Source organism: Hipposideros armiger, unplaced genomic scaffold (assembly GCF_001890085.2).
Source record: "Hipposideros armiger isolate ML-2016 unplaced genomic scaffold, ASM189008v1 scaffold_419, whole genome shotgun sequence".
NCBI lineage: Eukaryota > Metazoa > Chordata > Mammalia > Chiroptera > Hipposideridae > Hipposideros > Hipposideros armiger.
The window spans coordinates 197,579-216,524 of NW_017731769.1; the positions used below are offsets into that span (position 1 = coordinate 197,579).

The window sequence follows — 18,946 nt, forward strand, 5'->3', positions numbered from 1 at the left end:
TGGGGAATTGGGGAAGGCGAACAGACAAGTTGCTGTCCTTTTGTTCTTCAGTCTAGTTGTGGAGGACGTTGCTTCACTGGCCCAAGTTGGCACCATCATTGTGCTCTTCCCGGCTGAGGCAGATCAATCGCCCATCTCTGGATGGCTGCTCACGGTGGCTCTTGGCAGCTCACGCTGGCTGCCGGCCACACACGGTAGTTTATGGCAGCCCACTGCAGCAGGGGCTGCAGCCTATGCCATCGCGGGCGACTCACGGCAGCCCAGCTCCAGGTCGAGCTGCTGTTCACCATCTTAGCTGTAGAGGGCAGTGTCACTGGCCCTCATGTGGGATCCAAACCAGAGCCTGCTGCTCAGAGCTGGTGTCCCAAGCCAGCTCTTAACCAACGCGCTACTCGGCCGGCCCTGATTCACATCTTTTTAATTTTATAACATCTTGTTCTTACTTTTACATAACCTTATTCCTTTAGTTCTTTGAGAATGTTTTAATATGTATTCTAAAGTTCTTTCTCAAATTACTGTATTTCTCTGACTTTAACCTCATATTTGTTGAATTTTTTACTATTAAAAAAAATTTTTTTTGTAGGCTTGGAGTTTTAGCTTGCTGCCAGCTTACCTTAAATGGGGAAATTCATAGTTATTGTATCTGCTATACTCATCCCTTTTAGGTCTAGCTGGATCATGATCATGGTACAACTGGTAGTACCCCAGTTGTCCGTCTCAGGTTTGTGTACTCATCATTACCATTTCTCAGGCAGGAAATCCCTGCCTCACCTTCTGATTCTGCAGTGAGCTATCTTTGCTATCCTCCAACACAGTCAATACTATTGGTTTATTTTACCACATGGGAGTTGAACTCCTAGCTTCCTCTGCCTGTTTACCAGTAGGTGAGTGGCTTTAGGTCTCTCTGTTCCTAAATTTCTTTTTTTTGTTTCAGCTCCATGGACATATTTCTTTCTTTTTCTTGTTATTTTTTTTTAAAAAACAATAGTGGCTTTGTTTTTTATTTCTTAAAGTATGTTTTGTGATTTAGCTGTCGTTACTATATTCTACGTTTGGAGCCCAGGGAGGAGATTTTTTCCTGGTGAACCTACAGTGCTAACTTGAGATGGATATCTTGGGATTCCTAGATGGATAAAAAATTTTTATTCACATAATTTCTACTCAGCATTTGGGGCCTTAGTTATGAAGAGTTTTCCTCGATTAGCTTTCCACGCTTAATCTGTAATCATAGATTCTAGTATTCGTATATCTGAGTATCACTCTAGGTTGTGAAGCAATTAGAGACGTGGAACCACTCACGCTGGGTCAGGCAGGAAGCTGTTTTTGAATATGAATAAAGGAACATTGGATTTGGTGAAAACTAGGGCCCCAGACTGATAGTGTTGTCGGAGAGTGGACCCTTCTCGGCGCAAAGTCCAGGTCCTTGGCAACTCAAGCAAAGAATTGAATGAGATACTGGAGCAAAGTAGTGAAAAGGCAGTTTGTTAGAAGATAGTACATTTCAAAGTAGAAGTAGGCCCGAGCAGTAGAGAATGGCTCAAGGGCCCATTATTAGAAGAGAAATTACATTCCAAAGAGTTTGGAGAGGGCCACGTGCAAATTCGAGGCTCCAAAAAGGGAGGAAGGGGTAAAAAAGAGGGCGAAGTGGTCAAAAGGGCGGACTTCCCAATACTTGGAGTTTTTATCCCCTTTCTCCAGAATGGGCTGTTCCTCTCTGGGTGTGGGACCACCTGATTGATCTCATCTCTTTAGAAAAGGAGTTTATTAGAAGAAAAGAGAAGTTTTGAGTGGAGAGGGGAGGTCTTTTGGGTGGTGCATTCTGTGTGATGTGCAGGACTGCAGAGACCCAATGCCTGCCTCTAACTGCCTGCCTTGTTTTCCCCTTGAAAGACGTGATCCCCGTAAAACCTCTATGGGAAGTTGAGGGACAGGAGGTCTCTTCTTCTGTATCTGCCTCCTGCTGGGCAGGGGCCTAGAGCTGTCCCTACCTATGGGGGGATTCACAGAACTCTCACCCTCCTGATCTCAGATGAGAGGAAGGGGTCTCGAGCTCCGCCTGGAAGACCGTGTTGGCTTCTTTGGTTGTGACTGGCAATCTTGCTGGGATGCCCTCTGTATCCCCAAGGCCCCTAAATGAGGAAAAATAGATTTTAATTAATGAATTTCTTAAGGAGCAGAGCTCAAAGCTATTGGTGTAGGTAAGGGTTTGGAAACAACATTAGGCTTCACAATCAACAAGTATACTGGCCTGGGGAAATGTTAAAACCTATGTAGTCTCTGGGATGGGATTACCCAAGAATTAGGTCCAGAATGGCTGGGGAATGTTGGGAAGTCACAGGTTTTAAGTAGTTATCTAAAGCCAGGGTGGGTGAGAAATATTCTGTGATTCAGTCTAGGGGCAATCTTTAGTCTAGGTTTCAGAAACTGATTAGAAGAGTAATCAAAGCCAGGGGCTAAGGAACTAAGAAACTAGGGAGGAGACTTAACATTTCTATACTTAACATTTCTATAGGAAAGAACACTTAAAAGTCTTTGGGGGAGGGGGGCTACTTGGTTGGCCCACAACAATAGCAGAGGAATTTTTGTAGATTAGGTGGGCAGCAATGATTACCTCAGCAGGAGAATCTTGTAACAGAGAGGGGAACAGAATAGGAGTGTAGAAAAAGTCATGATTCCCAGGTTGATATCAGAACTTGAAACAGAAATGGAGAAAATGGATGTGGAAGCAACTCACCTTTGGGGTGAAGACAATGGTTTTGCTTGGTTCCAGAAGGGTGAATGGCCTAATGGAGGCTTTGCCATGGTCATTAATCATCCTTAAGATAGGAGGGCATGGTGCCAATCGTTAGAGATAGTGAAAGGAGGCTGGCATGGCACTGACAGTGAGGGGCCAAGCAGTAGGAATTGAGGCCTGAGAGGTAGGATTTTGCTAATTGTTACAAAATCTTGTGGGCCAAATTCAAGAGTTTAGCCTTTTTCTAATAGCAGTAGGGAGGCTTTGAATCGTTTTAAGCGAGGGAGTAATCTGATTTACATTTTAATGGCTCTCTCTGGTTGCTCCTGAAGAATGGATTAATGCAGCCTAAGGGTAGTCCGAGTGATTGTGAGGTGGCTATAATGCCATTGTGGTAGGGTGATGCCTGGAGGCATAGGGAGGGAGAGAAGATGGATTTGAGAGACATATTGGAGGTAGATTGGTAGGAATTGTGAAAGAAATGTTTAGCAAACACTAGGAAGTCTGATGTGGCTGAACTTTGAACTTGTACTTTTGATTGTTTCCTTTACTACATTTATTTCATACCAGTTTTTCTGACTTGTCTCACTTGCCCATATATGCTGTTCTTCTCCCCTCTCTTTTAATTCCATTCCTTCTTTAACTTTTAAGTTTCTGCTTTGTCTCATGGACACAAGGGCTTGGCTGTTTTTGTGCCTGGATTCCTTAATCAACCTCTCCATTTTCTTTGTTCTCCATTGGTGACTCATTAAGAACATTCTTCGTTTTCAGTGGTCTGTATTCTGTATCGTACCCCTCCCCCATTCCTTGCTTGCTTTCAAGCTAGCTTTTTCACTTTTCAGCTGGGGTTAGTTTAAGAAACTCTTGCTCTTGGGGAGTCGTATGTGCTTGCTAAATGTTTGTAAAAATATCTCATTGTTACAAGTGGTATTCCAGCTGCACCATCACCCAAGCTGAAAGAAGTAAATACTTGGTGTTTGAACTCATTCTCATCTTGACTCGAGGAGCAATTTCCTCCTGCTTTCTGAATGCCTGCTTGGAAATCTATAAATGACACAGTCTTTAGAAGCATTTGGAGGTCTTGGGCAGAATCCACGCTACAACAATGTTCCTAGTTCTATGCTCAGTGGAGGCCGGAAGCTGCGATTAGTATATGTGCATGTTACCTTCCTCTATTGTTGTGTCTGGTCTGCAGAATCCCCATTTTTAGGGAAAGGTAGGTTGTCTGAACAATGTATATTGCACTTTCCTGATTAGAGCATCTAATCCCTGGGGACAAACTACAAATCTGCAGTTACTCGTTGGTATACAGCTTCATCTGTCTGCCTGCAGCCCCGGGGACTACTATTGAGAGTAGCTCTTGGGATGAGAGGCAGGAAACTCAGCCTAGAGTTGGGGCTCTGAATCACTGTGTAAGGTGTGTGTTTTGGAACCTGGGTACTGAGTTGGAAGGGGCTATGAGTCAGTGCACTCTTTGAATAGGGCCAGTTGTAAATCAGGCCAGCAGCCTGAGGCGATTGTGCGAATGACACAGGACGTCTCTCTTTCCCTGGTGATTTCATTCTGAATTGCTGTCTCTAATTGGTGGCTCTGTGAGTCTCTGTCTACAAATGGTTTTGTTGCTTTGCCAAGTACCTCCTAGGGGTAAGTAAAAGCGTACTTTAAACTATAACCTGTGTTATACAAAGATGGTTGGCGTCCTATAAGAAGTACATATGAATGACTGACAGCTCTCCAGGTGGTTTGGTGTGCTGCAACTCCAGGCAGGATTTGGTTGTCAACATGGTGGCCAAAATTGGTAAGCTCAACGTTTGCTTACCGGAGCTCCCGTGTGATCAGTTTCTGAAGAACTTCTCAGGTATCTTCAAATTCCATTTTGTGAACCCCTTTCTCGAGCCTTTAGTTTTTCTTTTCTTTTTTTTTGAATTTTTAAAACCTTATTAGGAGACATTAAAGAATACCTAAATAAACTGAGAAATATACCAGGTTCATAATTAGGAAGACATAATATCATAAAGATGACATTCTCTCCAAATTGACCTAAAAATTCAATATAATGCTAATCAAAATCCTAAGAGGAGTTGTTCATAGAACTATAAAAGTGGGTTTTATTTTGTTTTGTTTTATTTTATTTTATTAGTGAAAGAGAAAAAAGGTTTTCATTTTTGTTTTAATAACTGTTTATTGAACATGTGAACTGTATCAAGGGAAATAAAAGAAAAAATAAACATATGGGATTACATGAAACTTAAAAGTTTTTCACAGCAAAGGAAACTATCAATAAAACAAAAATGCAGCCTACTGAATGGGAGAAGATATTTGCCAATGATATATCTGATAAGGGGTTAATATCCAAAATTTATAAAACATTTATTCAACTCAACACCAAAAAAACAAACAACCCAATTAAAAAATGGGCAGAGGATATGAAGAGGCATTTCTCTAAAGAGAACATACGGATGGCCAAAAGGCATATGAAAAAATGTTCAACCTCAGTAATCATTAGAAAAATGCAAATAAAAACCACAATGAGATATCACCTCACACTGGTCAGAATGGCTATCATCAATAAATCAACAAGCAACAAGTGCTGGTGAGGTTGTGAGAAAAGGGAACCCTGGTGCACTGTTGGTGGGACTGCAGATTGGTGCAGCCATTATGGAAATCTGTATGGAGGTATCTCAAAAAACTGGAAATGGAACTACCGTTATGATCCAGCAATTCTACTCTTGGGTATCTATCCAGAGAAACCCAAGACGCTAATTCCAAAAAATATATGCATCCCTATGTTTATTGCAGCGCTATTTACAATAGCCCAGACTTGGAAACAACCGAAATGCCCATCGGTAGATGACTCGATTAAGAAACTGGTACATTTATACAATGGAGTATTACTCTGCTATAAAGAAGAATGAAATCGTACCATTTGTAACAATATGGATGGACCTAGAGACTATTATGTTAAGTGAAATAAGTCAGTCAGAGAAAGACAAATCCCATATGTTCTCACTTCTGTATGGAATCTAAAAAAACTGAATGAACAAGCAAAGTAAACAGAAATAGTCTCAGAGATATAGAGGAACAACTGATGGTTGCTAGTTGGGAGGGGGGTGGGGATAAGGGAGAAAGGGAAGGAATTAGCATAAATAGGTAACTACAATATTGCCACAAGGACATGAAAGCCAGTTTGGGGAATATAATTAATAATGTTGTAAATATTTTGTAGGGTTTCAGGTGGTCACATGTCTTGCATCATGGATGGGGAAGAGGCTTGATCACTGCACTGTACACTTGAAGCTGATGTTGTATAATATTGTATGTCAACTATAAGTGAATATATATATATGTGTGTGTGTGTATATATATATATATATATATATATATATATATAGTCACGGGATGTGGAGTATAGTGTGGGAGTGGAGTCAAGGGATTTGTAATAGATATGTACGATATGGGGGGGAAGTGGGGCGGCAGATTGGGGGAGAGGGGTTATCACTTTGAGGGGTAAAATGTATAACTATTGCACTGTATTGTACAGCTGAAACTAATTAAAAATATTTATTTCACACACACACACACACACACACAAAATAAATAAATAAATAAATAAAAGAATGCAAGCTCCTCCCAACAAAACAGAAATAGACTCAGAGATACAGAGAAAACAACTGATAGTTGCTAGATGGGAGGGGGGTTGGGGGATGGGGGAGAACATCAAGGGATTAGAAAGTACAAATTAGTAGCCACAAAATAGTTATGGGGATGTGAAATACAGTATGGGGAATATAATCAACAATGTAAAGATTATGTCGGGTGTCTGATGGGTACTGGACTTATAGGGGGGATCACTTCATAGATTGTGTAGCTGCCTGACCACTGCGCTGTACACCTGAAGCTGATGTAGAATAACATTGAATGTCAACTACAGTTAAATATAGTCACGGGATGTAATGTACAGCATAGGTTGTATAGTCAATAGTATTGTAATAGCTGTGTACGGTAGAGGGGTAGGGGGTAGTAGACTTGGGGGAGTTATCACTTTGTGAGGGGTATAAATGTCTAATCATTACATTGTTTTATACACCTGAAACTAATAAAAAAAATTTTTAAATTAAAAAACGAATACTAGCTCCTCATTTACCCAACCAATATTTATTGATTGCTTATGTGCCAGGCACTGTAGGGAGCAGGAGATGCAGGACTGAACTAAGTAGAAAAAGGATCTTGCTCTTGTGGAGTTTGTAAGCCAGTAGGAGAAGATCGACTATATAATTTTAATTTCATAAATAAATAATTGAAAATTATGAGACGTAATCAGAAGGAAACACGCAAGATTCCGTGGGAGGGGAAAGCAGAGGACACCTCATTTAGATAGGGCAACACGAGGTGGCCTCTCTATGAAGACACGATTTAAGTTGTATTTAAAGGATGCAAAGCAAGGTGGGGAAGAGCCTTCTGGGCGTATGCATGGGCGCTGAGTCAGGAGCAAACATGTGTTGTTTAAGAACACCCCAATAAACTTTAATTTAAAACTAAATAAAATACAAATACAAAATAAAAAAGAACAGCAAAATAGGAAGGTAGAGTAGGAATGGAGAAGTAGATAGCCACAGATCTCCCCCAGTTGTGGAAGTTAAAATGGAAGCCAAGAGAGCAATTTAAAGGGCATTGTACTGTACTGGAGAACCTGGCAGTTGATGCTTTCGCCAATTGATCAAACTTAACATGAAAAAATCACGTGTTTAAGTGATTCCTGTTGTGATGCACGAAGAAGGACACAAAATTGCTTATGTGGTATTCTTGCCCCAAAACCATAACCCCAGTGTAATCATAAGAAAACATTAGACAAACTCAAATTGGGAGCATCCTACAAAATAACTGATCTTTTCTCTTCAAAACTGTTAATGCCATGAAAAACATAGCAAGGCTGGGGAAATAGTCCAGATTAAAAGAGAAAAACACATGTGACAACTAAATGCAACATACGATCCTAGATTGGATTCTGGACAGGGAAAAGATAACTATATGGGGCAGTAATGGACTAATTGGTGAAATTTTAATATGGACTGGAGATAATAATACCTCAATGATAGATTTCTTGATTTTGATAACTGTGTATAAATTGTTATATAAGAGTATAATAATTGTTCTTTAGTAAGTACACAATGAAATTTTTATGGGTATAGAGGCACGACAAATGTTAACAATCGCTGAATCTGGACAAAGAGTACGTTCTATTCTTCTAACTTGTTTGAAAGTTTTAAATTATTTCAAAATAAAAAGCAAAAACAAAGAAAACAGTTAAATGTGGAGGAGGAAGGCTCAATGTCATACCAGTGTGGGCAAATTAAAAGCCTCTTATAGCAGTTTAGATGAATGATAATAATGGCTTGTACCAGGGTGGTTGTGGTGGTGACAGTGGCGGCTGTGGCAGAGGCATGGGGCTGGAGCAGGGAAAGGTAGAGTTGGATTGATTTGGAATATCATTTAGAAATAAAATGGGCAACATGTCCTGTATCATTTTACTTCTAATAAAATGGTGTAGATATGGGAGATAATGTAGAACGAATTGAGGGACTGGTATTACAAGAAGCAGTGATGCATAGAGTTCAAATTCCTGCTGTCGTTTATGTGAGTTTGGACCGTGGACAACTAACCGAACCTTGTTCTAAGACTCAGTTGCTAATATATAAAATGATGATAGTGCACTTTACCTCAGAGGGGTGTGGCATGATTAAAATTATATTGGCAAAGCATCAATGTGTAAATATATTGTACAGTGAGTTTAAAGATGTTGCAAGGGGGAGCTTTTAACATTTTACCATTAAGTGTGATGTTTGCTATAGATTTTTTGTTGATACATTTTATCAGATTAAGGGAGTTTCTTTTGAGTCCTGGCTTGCTAGTAGTTTTATGAGAAATGAACATTGCATAAAAAACAATAGACTTATTGTGGTAATCACTTTGTAAGGTATATAAATGTTGATTCACTATGTTATACACCTGAAACTAATACAATATATATGTTGTTTGTCAACTGTAATTAAACATAAATTAGAAAGAAATGGATACTACATGAAAAGGATTTGATAAAATTCATCAGTTGAGATGATAACATGAATTTTCTCCTTAACTTGTTATTATTGTGGATTATATTGATTTTTTCAAATATTAAAGAAAACTTGCATTCCTGGAATAAACCCAACTTGGTTGTGATGTATATTATTTTCATATACAACTGAGTTTGGTTAGCTAATGTTCTAAGATTTTTGCATCTATGTTCATTAGAGGTAGTGAGATATTCACATGATTTTTGTCTTTCATTTTATTAATATGGTGTATTACATTTATTTATTTGCGTATGTTAAACTATCCCTGCATCCTAAGGATGTATCCCACTTGATCATACTATTAATATATGATATTTTTTATACTTGTATAGCTCAGCTTAGAAACTGCTTTGAATGATGGGCCAGGGCCAAGAAGAAGGATCTTTTCCAACAGCACTGCTGGTTTTTCACGAATTTGCTGATTAAGGAAAAAAAGCAGAGGTGATATGCATGGTGATAAGGCCCACAAATAGTATGTGATTTGTCCCATCAAAAGTGTAATGTACCTTGTCTTTAAAAACTAATGACGCAAATATGGCAGAACATTAACATCTATTTTTAAATTAGTGGTGGATATGTGGTTGTCTGTTATATTATTTTCTCTACTTTCCTAAAGGTTAAAATATTTCATAATTTATTTTAAAAAGTATATTAGAAAAAGCATTCAACTAAAGTGAGGCTATCAGTTACTAAAGATGACACAAGAAAACGGAAGGATGAGAATAAGCCTTCTGTCTTGCAAATGTCTTGTTCATCAGTAAAGCTGTGATTAATGGAACCAAGGCAGATAAATAAAATTTCTTTGAAAAAAAATATATATGATATTTGTAATGTGCTGTTGAATCGAATTTGTTAGTATTTTGTTGAGAATTTTGCATCTCTATTCCTCAGGGATATTGGCCTATAGTTTTCTTTTCTTGTATTGTCCTTACTTAAATTTGGTATGATGGTGGGCCCGCCTAGTGGCTCAGTAGGTTAAGAGCTCGCTCAAGAGTGTGAGCTCTGAGCAACAGCGGTTTGATGCCCGTTCGGAGCTGAGCTGCCGCTGAGCTGCCAACAGGTGGCAGGATGGCTCAGCTAAAAAACAATAATAATAATAAATGAAAATAAATAAATTTGGTATCATGGTAATGCTGGACTTATAACATGAGTTTAGGAGTATTCGCTTCTCTTCAGTTCTTTGGAAGAGTTTGAGAATAAATGGTATTAGTTCTTTTTTAAATGTTTGGTAGAATTCATGCATGAAGCCATCTGGCCCTGTGCTTTGCTTTTTTGGAAGGTTTATGATTACTACTTCACTTTCCTTACTTGCTATTGGTATGTCTACTACATCTTCCTTTTCTTCATGATTCAGATTTGGTAGTTTGCATGTTTCTAGGAATTTATCCATTTCTTCTACACTGTCCAGTTTTTTGACATGTAATTATTCCTAATAGTATCTTATGATCCTTTGTATTTCTGTGGTCTCAGTTATAATGTCTCCTCTTTCATTTATATTTTTATTTTATTTTATTTTTTTATTTATTTTTTTTTTTAGCTGAGCCATCCTGCCACCTGTTGGCAGCTCCATTTATAATTTTATTTATTTGAGTTTTCTCTCTCTTTTTTTTTGGTAAGTCTAGCTAAAATTTTGTCAATTTTGATTATTTTTTCCAAAAACCAGCTCTTAGTTTCACTGATCTTGTCTATTGTTTTTCTGGTCTCTACTTTATTTATCTTCATTCTTAGATTTATCTCCTTCTTTTTGCTAACTTTAGACTTAGGTTTTTTTGTTTTGTTTTTGTTTTTTGTTTTGGTTTCCTTAGGTGTAAAATTAGATTTTTTAATTTGAGATCATTCTTTTTTTAAACATAGGCATTTATTGCTATTAGCTTCTTTCTTAGGACTGCTTTTGCTGTATCTTATAAATTTTGGTATGTTATCTTTCCATCTCTGTTTGTTTGAAGATATTTTTTATTTCCCTTTTGATTTCATCTTTAACCCATTGGTTGTTCAGGAGTATATTGTTCAATTTCTATGTACTTGTGACTTTTCCATTTTCCTCCTGTTATTGATTTCTAGTTTCATACCACTTTGGTTGGAAAGGATATTTCATATGATCCCATCTTTTAAATTTGCCAAGACTTGTTTGAGACCTAGCATATGAGGTGTGATAAAAAAAAATATGGTGAATGTTTAAATTTAAAAAATATATTACAGTAAAAGACACATTGCCATTAACCCCCCTCGCTTTGAACACACTTATCCCATCATTCTTGCTACTTTCTGAAGCAGTTCTGGAAGTCCTCTTTCGTGAGTGGCTTTACTTCATCCTCCATCATGACAATGCTCTGTGTCACACATCACTTCTGGTATACGGCAATTTCTGTCAAATAAAACATTACGGCATGTCCTCACCCACCTAATTCACTGGATCTGGCACCGTGCGACTTCTGGCTCTTCCCTGAAGTCCAAATGATTCAGGATGACAGCATAACTAAAGACACTCACGAAAGAGGACTTCCAGAATTGCTTCAGAAAGTGGCAAGAATGATGGGATAAGTGTGTTCGAAGCAAGGGGGAGTATTTTGAGGGGGATTAATGGCAATGTGTCTTCTACTGTAATAATTTTTTTATTCAAAGAGTCACTGTATTGTTTGATCACACCTTGTATGATCTATACAGGAAAATATTCCATGTGTACTTGAGAAAAAAATATGCGTTCTGTTGCTTTTGGACCATTGCATGGTCATTTGTGAGCACTGTGGGGGGTCCACAGTGGCTGCAGGAGCTGTGGGTGTCCTTAGCAGCACCTCCTGGTTTAGGGGGTAGGGGCCAGGACAGACAGTGATAGCAGCCAGATAGAGCCAGTGGTGTGCACACGGTTAGCTGCAGGAGCCTGTGGGAGCTGGTTGCAGACACACATATAGTGGTAGGGGCCAGGGCCAGCAGGAAGGGCCAAGGCCAACTGGCAGCTGTGAGGGCCCTGGCTGTCCATGTGCTCTCATGTGGCTGTAGATCTCCCTTTAAGCTCACACACAGCAGTGGAGACTGGTTATGGAAGTCAGGCCAGTGTGGTGCCGATGCACAGCTGGAAAGGCTAGTTGCAGATGACCCTAGCAGTATAGGAGTGACAGGGGACCCTTACAGGAGACACTCCAATGACCCCAGCGGTGTAAGAGTGACAGGAGACACTCCAGTGGCAGGAGGAGGTGGCCAAATATGTGCCCACAAGCACCCATGGGAGCCCTAGCTGTTGGCTAAAGCCTTTGGCCTTAGGGCCTCCCCACAGGCGCACACATGGCAGGAGAGGCCAGCGATAGGAGGCAGGCCAGTGTGCACACAGCAATGGGGGTCAGCCATGAGGGTGTGAGCTGGCTGCCAGTGAGGATCCTGGTCTCTGGCAGGGATTGGGTGGGGGAAGGAAACAGGGAGGGTCTCAGGTGGCTGCCACCTGTGAATGCAATTACCCGTTGCGCAATAACTGGTAAAATCTGCAGAGGGGTTGCGGGTGGCAGTTCTGACCATTGGTTTCTTCAGTGGGTAAAGCTGCTGGGGTCCTCTGCAGAGCAGGTCACTAGGAACCACGTCTGGTTGTGCCGTGTGGCTGAAACTGGTAGCCTCTGCTCTTCTTCCCAACTCCTAATCACCTCTGTACTTTGCCAGCCTGGGTGGGGTAAAATCAAAGTGGGTCCTTTGTGTGGGGCTCTAAGAGGCTGGGGAGTACTCCCCAAGCCTAGTCTTTCTTTCCCAGAAAGGGGAACCCTTTCTAGATGGGGAGTTCCCTCTTGGCACAGAGCAGTGCCAGCCTGGAGGACAGGATGATGTCAACCAAATGAAGCTGTTCATCTTTCTCTTTTTTGTGTAGTTATCTTCAGGTGTTTTGTTCCACTGTGTTGGTGCTTTCTTCAGTGGACTCCTGAGCTCTCCCGGAGCCATTTTGATTCATGGAGATAGCAATCTAACTGATGACCATTGTGGGGGGATGGAACCTGGGGTCTCCTACTTTGCCTTCTTGGTGACGTCCTTAAGAGGGTTACAAGTTAAAAGTTCAATTTCTTTAGTATCATACTATTCTGATTTTTTATTTTGACTTGAGTCAGTTTCGCTAAATTGAATGTTGCTAGCAATTTGTGCATTTTAATTACATTTTCAAATTAAGGGCATAAAGTTTTTTATGGTACTTTATAATATTTTTAATATCTGTAGGACCTGTAGTTATATCCCTTTACATTCTATACTGAATTTGTGCTTTCTTTTTTTTTCTTTCATTTGTCCTTCTAGAGGTTCATCAATTTTGTTATTTTTAAAGCAAAAACTTTTGGTTTTGTTGATTCTCTTCATTATATATTTGTTTTCTGTTTCATTTATTTCTGATCTTATCTTTCTTATTTAATTCTTTGACTTTCTTTGAGTTTAAATGTTTTTCTTGGTTTAACTTAATGAGATGATGCTTAGCTTACTGATTTTCAGCTTTTCTTCTTTGTTAATATATGCTTTTAAGGTCACAAATGATCCCTAAGCATGAATTTAGCTATAGTCCTCAAGTTTTCATATGCATTATTTTCAATTTTAGTCAGCTTAAATCACTAATTTTCAATGTGATTTTACCCTAGACCTAAGATTCTTTAGAAATGTATTTCTTAGTTTTCAAATTATAGAGCTTTTCTAATTGTCATTTGATTATTTATTTCTGGCTTAATTGCTCTGTGGCCAGAGAGTATACTCTATAAAATTCCAATTCTTTGAAATTTGTTGAGAGTTCCTTCTTGGCCTACAACAGAGGTCAACAAATTGTGGTATACAGGCCAAATCTGGCTTATGGACTATTACTGTATGGCCTCAACCTAAAAATGTATTTTTACATGTTTAAAAGGTGGTTCAAAAAAGAGAAATATGAAATAGTAATATTATGAGACTCACACAGCCTCAAGTATTCACTATATGGCCTTTACAGGAAGAGTTTGCTGACCTCTGGCCTAAACTATGTTCATTGTATATCATCATTCCATGTATTTATGAAAAGAATGTGTGTTCTGCAGTTGAGTATAGTGTTCCATATAGATCATCTAGGTCCAATTTGTTCATGCTATTCAGATGCTGTATATCCTTACTGAGATTTTTTTTTCCCTCTTTCTTCCATCAGTTACTGAGAAAGATGTATTGAAGTCTCCCACTATGATATTGTATTTGTTTATTTCTTATTTTGTCTAGTTTTTCTTCACCTCTTATCTTACCTCATATCTTTTGAATCAATATTAGGAGCATACATATTTAGAATTTTTATATCTTCCTGGTGAATGGAATCTTTTATCATTCTGAAGTATCTCTTTTTATTGCTAGTAATGATTTTTGCCTTAATGTCTACCTTGTCTGATATTGATTTAGCCACACCAGCTTTCTTTTGATTAATTTTTGATTGGTGTATCTTTTTCCATCATTTTATTTTCAACCTTTCTGCATCCTTATATTTTAGATGTGTGTCTTATATAGTCTTTGTGCATCCAGTCTGATAATTTTGCCTTTAATTAGAGTATTTAATCAGTTTGTGTATATGTATGTCATCATTTGCACATTTAATTATAAATACACATTATTATAGAATGCTGTATATTCTGATTGCTCTTTTGGTTTTTTAAGAGTTTACTCAGCAAAGGGCTATTGAGTTGATGGAGATATGAGGTCTATGCAGTATAGACAACACGGTGCCTTGTGGGATCTGAAAGGAGGACCATGTGGCTTGACATTATGGTAGATGAGATCTTGATGGAAATACAGGGCTGAAGAAGCAGTTTGTACCTAACCATGCAGTTAATTTTTGCCTAGGTTAATAATTTCCTTAATATTACTCTGAAGCCATAGAAGTTAAGTAGTGCAGGAGCTACTGACAAAATCAGATTTTGAAATGCTAAACATGGCTGCAGTGTGTAAGATGGATTAGAAGGAGACAAGAGTAGATTCCAGACAACCAGTTAGCATTGTATCAGATACAAGGTCGATGCTTAGTAAATATTTCTTATGTGAATGAGGCTTTAGCAGTGGTCAAGAGTGAGTTTATGACAGCTTGCCCTAGGGTGTGGTGAAACATATGAAGAAACATAAATGTTTTGAAACAAGTGTGGGGATAAAATTAGTAGAACTTTAGAGTAATGTGGGGGACATTGGAGAAGGAGATTTAAAAGTTGAAGGGGCCGGCCGAGTGGCTCAGTTGGTTAAGAGCTCAAGAGTTTGAGCTCTGAGCAACAGCGGTTCGATGTCCAGCCCGAGTTGAGCAGCCGCTGAGCTGCCAACAGGTGGCAGGATGGCTCAGCTAAAAAAAAAAAAAGTTGACTTCTAGGTTTCTGATTCTGCTGTTGGATGGATGATGGTACCGTTCACTGAGATAGGGAATAATGGAAAAATAATTGGTTTTGAAAGAATTCCGGAACACAAAGAAAATGAATTCAAATGCATAGTTCAAAAATAAAATAATAAAACAGATGTACATCAGAAATTTGGCTCCTATCTCAAGCCTCATCAACCCTGTTTTCTTACCCCAACCCTACAACAGCTGACTTTTTTTTTTTTTAGCTGAGTCATCCTGCCACCTGTTGGCAGCTCAGCGGCTGCTCAGCTGGGGCCGGGACTCAAACCACTGTTGCTCAGAGCTCAAACTTTTGAGCGAGCTCTTAACCAACGGAGCCACTCGGTCGGCCCAACAGCTGACTTTTTAATTAATGTATTGGCTATCCTTCCATAGTTTTTAAATGCAAATACCTTGTTTTAGTGTGTCTATTTCTGATTGCTATTAGGTTGGGTATATTTTCATATGTTTATTATGTGTTTGTAATATTCTCTTGTGAATTGTTTGTCTACAGCTTTTGCTCAATTTTGGATTTTGTTTCATCTTTTACAACTTATTCATAGTAGATCATTATATGTCAGGAATGCTAATATTTTGTTTCTAGATCCTAGTCTGTTGTTCTAACTTTATCAATGACGTCTTTTGTTCCAGAGAAGTTTAGAATTAATCTCTTGGCCTTTCTTTTTATGGCTTATGAGTTTTAGGTTTCCTTTGGAAGCTCCTCCTCACCTTAGGAGTACAGTTGTTTGTTTTTCACATGTAGTATTAGCATTATATTCCGTTGTGCACAATGGGTCTCACATTTGTTTCTAAATGGATAGCCATTTGTCTAGTGTAAATTATGGAAAGTCAGTAATTACCTCATTGATCATAAGTTACTCTTTTGACCTACGCTAAATTCCTGTATACACATGGATCTGCCTCTGGGACTGTCTGTTTAATTTCACTGATGCTTTTTCTATTTTTACCTCATAGTAAGCTTTAATTTCTTTACAATTTACTTTTATAAATAAATCACTCATGAACAAGGGTCATTATCCAAAGAGTACAAAGTGGGACGCAGTGAAATGTAAAATCTCCTTCTCTTTACCCAAACAGCAGCCTATTTCCCCTCCAAGGAGGCAGCACGTGTTTCCAGCATTTGGGTGCATACACATATCAACATGCAAGTATTCTCGTACTACAATGTTTCATTTGTTAGAGTTATAGTATGTTTTGTTATGTATTAGGTCAAATGCCCTCATATAGTTTTTTAAATTAGTTGTAAACATTTTCTTACGAGCTTTAAAATAAACTTGACAAGTTCTAAGAAAATTGTGTTGGCACTTTTATTAGTATTACGCTGAAGTAGAAACAAACTTGGGAGCATCGGTATCTTTTAGTTAATTAACTCTCCCCAGCCAGCCAGAAACAGGCTATATTGCCAGTTATTTAGATCTCCTTTTCAGCAATTTTTTGTTTAAACTTTAAAAAAAAATGTATTGGGGAACAGCCATGGTCATTGGTTACACGTTGCTTTCATGCTACAATGGCATAGTTGACTCTTTTAAGGAGGGCGCAGCTCACAGTGGTCCATGCGGGGATCGAACCGGCAACCTTGGTGTTAGCAGCACCACGCTCTAACCAACTGAGCTAACCAGTCACCCCGTTGAAACTTTTTATTGAAGTGTAACATACATGAAAAAATGCAAAATCATAAGTGTTCAGCTCAATGAATATTTTTTAAATGTAGAAACCCATGTAACCACCATGTGGATTAGGAAATAGAAAACTAATCCTTTGAACAATCCCTTCATGCCCTTTCTCAGTCACTGTACATACTCCCCTCACCAAAGACAACTAATATCCTGATTTCTCATACTACAGGTTAGTTGCATCTTCTTGTGAAGTTTATATAAGCAGACTAATACAGTATGTACTCCTTTGTGTATGGTGTTTTACTCAACATAATTCATGTTTTTGTACTAGCTAGAGTCAGTTCACTAATTTCCAGTGTTGTGTAGTATTCCATTCTATAAATAAATCATAATTTAGATATCCATTCTGCTGTGAGGGGGATTTGGATGGTGTCTCATTTTATACTATGATGAGTGATGTTGCAGTAAAACAAGTGTATACTTTTTTTTTTAAGATTTTATTTATTGGGGAATTGGGGGATGGGAACAGTGCTGGAGAATTGGGGGAAGGGGAACAGACAAGTCGCTGTCATTTTTTTGTTCTTCAGTCTAGTTGTGGAGGACGTTGCTTCACTGGCCCAAGTTGGCACCATCATTGTGCTTTTCCCGGGCGAGGCAGATCAGCCGCCAGCTTCTAGATGACCGCTCACAGCAGCTGCTGGCCGCTCATGCTGGCTACACACAGTAGCCCATGGCAACCCACTGCAGCAGGGGCTGCAGCCTACACTGTCGCTAGCGACTCACGGCAGCCCAGCTCCAGGTTGAGCTGTTGTTCAGCATCTTAGCTGTAGAGGGCAGTGTCATTGGCCCTCATATGTGGGATCCGAACCGGGGCCCTCTGGTGTCCCAAGCCAGCTCTTAACCAATGCGCCACTTGGCTGGCCCAACAAGTGTATATTTTTTTGCTAAATACATGTCTTGATTTTTGTTGTTTGTTTAACTAGGAGTAGGCATGCTGGGTCATAAGGTATGCATATGTTCAACTTTGGAATCTCCTTGGCAGTTTCTGAAAAGTTTCTGTACCAATTTACCAATCCACCAGCAGTGTGCGAGAGTTCCTATGGCTCTCCATCCTTTTCTGCAGTTTGTACCATTATAATATGCATGTTTTGGTATCTCATAGTAGTTTAAATTTGTATTTCCCTGAATCCCTAGCAGTTTTATTCTGGTTTCATTTGCTGTTTACCATTTGAATGTCTTTAAAATTTCTTTTGAAAATTCTGTTCAAATCATTTGTGCATTTGTCTCTTCAATTGTTTATAATTTTCTTACTGATTTGTAGCTCTTAATATTCTAAGAATTAGTCCATTGTTAGATATATGTATTGCATATATCTTCTCCCACCCTGTGGGGTTTGCCTTTTTACTCTCTTAATGTTGTTGTTTGATGAACAGTGGTTCTGAATTTCAATGTGATCTAATTGATTAGTCTTTTATTTCATGGTGAGTACTTTTTTATTCCATTTAAGACATTCTTGCCTACCCCAGTATCACGAAGATATTATCCTATGTTATCTTCTAGAAGATATAAATATAATATATACACACATACTATATATATATATATACACACACACACATATACATGCAGTATCCATATATTGATATAGACATATCAATATACATATTGAGATATATACATATGTGTATATGTGTGTGAGTGATATCAAATAGAATTTGAGAGTTATTCATTTCTGCCTGGATATCCAATAGATATTCAATGCATTACAAAATCTTTTTTTTAATTCTGTTTATTTATTTTATTGGGGAATCAGGGAAGGGGAACAGAGAAGTTGTTGTCCTTTTGTTCTTCAGCCTAGCTGTGGAGGATGTTGCTTCACTGGCCCATGTTGGTATTATCATTGTGCTTTTCCCAGCTGAAGCAGTCGCTTGCCGGCCATTGGACTGCCGCTCACGGTGGCTCATGCTGGCTGCCAGCCACTCACCGTAGCTTATGGCAACCCACTGCAGCCTACGCCATTGTCGGCGTCTCACGGCAGCCTGGCTCCAGGTCAAGATGTTGTTCACCATCTTAGCTGTAGAGGGCGCAGCATCACTGGCCTGCATGTGGGATCTGAACCGGGGCCCTGCTGCTCAGAGCT

At 38.9% G+C, this 18,946-nt stretch overlaps 1 protein-coding gene and 1 non-coding gene across 2 annotated transcripts in view; one reads left to right on the top strand and one right to left on the bottom strand.

The window, feature by feature from the left end:
• GABRA3 (gamma-aminobutyric acid type A receptor subunit alpha3) overlaps window positions 1-18,946 on the top strand; it is a 234,263-nt gene that overhangs the window by 19,802 nt on the left and 195,515 nt on the right. The gene's annotated exons all lie outside the window — the stretch shown is intronic.
• TRNAS-GCU (transfer RNA serine (anticodon GCU)) lies at window positions 16,738-16,811 on the bottom strand. The gene has a single exon. It is a non-coding gene; the product is annotated as a tRNA-Ser (tRNA).